The sequence below is a fragment of the Capsicum annuum genome, unplaced genomic scaffold, assembly GCF_002878395.1.
Source record: "Capsicum annuum cultivar UCD-10X-F1 unplaced genomic scaffold, UCD10Xv1.1 ctg53792, whole genome shotgun sequence".
NCBI classification, from domain to species: domain Eukaryota; kingdom Viridiplantae; phylum Streptophyta; class Magnoliopsida; order Solanales; family Solanaceae; genus Capsicum; species Capsicum annuum.
The window spans coordinates 1-2,848 of NW_025861926.1; the positions used below are offsets into that span (position 1 = coordinate 1).

Below are 2,848 nucleotides of genomic sequence, written 5' to 3' on the forward strand. Positions count from 1 at the left end.
TAGCGTTTCAACAGCCCCACTACAAACAGAAACTAGAAAGTCCTTCATATTGGCTTGATTCTTCGGATTGGTCAGCCCAGAAAATAAATCATTAGATACGTTTATATGCATTGTTTTGTTGAGGTAAACTACAACAGCAGTTCTCACAAATGTTTGGATACAATCAGCAATCATTAATTTATATCTATCAGTACAAACCATATCAATCCATCTTGGCACTTATGATGACTTCACCTTCATATACGGGACCATAGACTGGAAATTCCCATTCAACACCTCATCCAACCTACTATTCGAATAGAACCCATAACCAAGTTCCTTGCAAAGCTACTAACAACAACAGAAACAAATTCAGTCCCAACAGTACTCATCATTCTATCCATATCAACAAAACTTGAACCACGTACCTCTTCGATCTCATTCTTATTTTTACTCCCATACCCCCTTAATATCCCAACTGTTAGAGCCAGCAAAACTCTAACAACAGAATTGGCAAACTTTTCAGACTTTGCAATTTTAGTTTACTGTTTCAAACTCCTAGAAAGTTCATCAGAATTAAACTGTAAAAAAAGGGCAGTCTGGTGCACTAAAGCTACCACTATGCGCGGTGTCTGGGAAAGAGCACCACCATAAGGGTGTATCGTATGCAGCCTTACCTTGCATTTCTACCAGAGGCTATTTCCAAGGCTTGAACCCATGACCTCCTGATCACATGGTAGCAACTTTACTAGTTACTCCAAGGCTCCCCTTCCAGAATTAGACTGCAATAACTCCTTTAAATCCTTAGACACAACACTAACAGCTTTAGAAGAATCAGAAACCATTTAAGATATTGTGATAAAAGATCCCAACAGCCTCATGACCCTCTTTAAAGAAAACTCCTTAGAGCTCAAATTAAGCAAAACTTGAATTTTTAATGATACCCACAGTTTAGAAACCCAAAAAACACACCAACTTCAAGGAAATACAGAATACCCACAATCAAAATTAGAGAAATTAATAGCAAATACAGCTAAAATACCGAACACCCACAAGTAAGTAATCTCACAAGATCAATGATATACACAATTAGTGAAAACCCTACAAACGAAGTAGGAAAACCAAAGGTCCAAAAAACATAAATTTACACTAATTGCAAAAATCAACCGAACAAACTTACCTGAAACCAAATTAGCCCTAATCGCAAATTGCCTCAGAATTATGTTGTTTCCCCTTTCTTTTTTTCCCCTAATCACAATCGCAGCTCACCATCGGCACCGGCACCTCACGAAATATTAAAATTACACTTTTACAGCCATCGTTTGTGTTGAAATATTTAAGTAGTGACCAGTAATGGATCGGAGTAGAGGCAGCGTTGAAATATTGTATTAATAAAATATTTTATTTTTGGCGGACTGAATAAAATTGACAGTGAAAATGGAGGGAATAAAATTATAAGTGTTGCAATAGCTTATTTCATTTACCTATTGCAACACTTAATGCCAAAAGCGACGGTTATAGGGTTAAATTATAGCTCATAGAACAATTCTTTTTGGCATCACTTGAAAGAGTTGCAATAGACCACCTATTGCAACACTTTGTTAACCGTCGTCAAAAAGTTTATTGTCATAGGGGTAATTTCTAGTAGTGCCACCCCTGCTCTCCCGTCCTTACCTCCTTCCAAAATAGCCCTCGCCCCCAAACCACTCGGACATGACCCTAATCCACCATCAACCTCTCCTGCCACTACTCAAAAACCAACACAAAGCCCCTATACCGACAAATAAATGAACATAGCAATAGTACAAAAATAATAAGAGAAGGCACGCACAAAGTATATTATTTAGCCCAGCAGCTAGAACAACACAACAATAATCCACCAATAAGCAAAGCAGTCAGACACCACTATAATAACAAGAAGGAAACCAGAAATCTAAAATTAGGGCTCAATGTGCAGTAGTCACCACTACCGGTTAGAAGCCAAAAATCAAATTGGAAAAACATTGCAAAATTCTACAAAAATTCTAGGCAACAGACGAGTAGAAATTGATCAAGAAATCTATTCCTAAATATTTCAACCTCTAGCTTCATACAAGTATAATATTTGAATATATGCTAACACAAACCAGAATACAAAATAGATTATCAAAACACGCCAGAAACAAGAAACAAAACAAGGAAAAATGAACTGTAAACAAATTTACTAGATTCCAAAATCTGATAGCCAAAAAATTAACAACAAGAAATATACCACCAATAAGAAAGATTTAAGAATTTAAAGATGGATAAAAAGGTAGAATACAACTGTAGAATAAGAAAAAAGATGGACAAGAAAGGTTTCAGAAAATATAAATCCAAATCACGAACAAGAGAAATGTTAGAACATGGTTAGGATGGCAAGATCTCGGTGATACTTAGGTAATTTTTCATCTGGTTATAGTTCTCGATGGTGAGATAGGAATTGGTGTCACTATCTATCTCTGGGATACTCTTGTGTGTTGTTGGTTTGGTTGCCAAAAATGGATTGCCAAAACAAGACCGCCGGAGCATCCTCTGGAACTTGCCGAAAACTGGGAGTTAGCTTCCCTTCTTTCCAACTTATTATGACTAAAGCTGCTACTCTTACCTGTCGTCGAAGTTGAGTCGAGCCAGCGGGAACCCTAAGCCCGCCGGCAATAATAGTGTAAGGAGAGAGAAGGGGGTACAAACGGAGGTGGGGAGATTTGGGGAGAGAGAAAGAGGCGCGGGAATTTAAAAAGAAATAAATTTGAGAGGAGAAAAGAAAAGCAAAAAAAAGTAAGGTTGAAAAAACTAAAAAAAAAATGGAGAGAGAAAAAGAAAAGATAAAAATTAAAGCAAAATAAAAAAA

At 36.9% G+C, this 2,848-nt stretch overlaps 1 pseudogene; it reads right to left on the bottom strand.

The window, feature by feature from the left end:
* Window positions 1-3: 3 nt before the first annotated feature.
* On the bottom strand, window positions 4-1,298 carry LOC124893102 (annotated as a pseudogene).
* Between the last annotated feature and the right edge of the window lie 1,550 nt (window positions 1,299-2,848).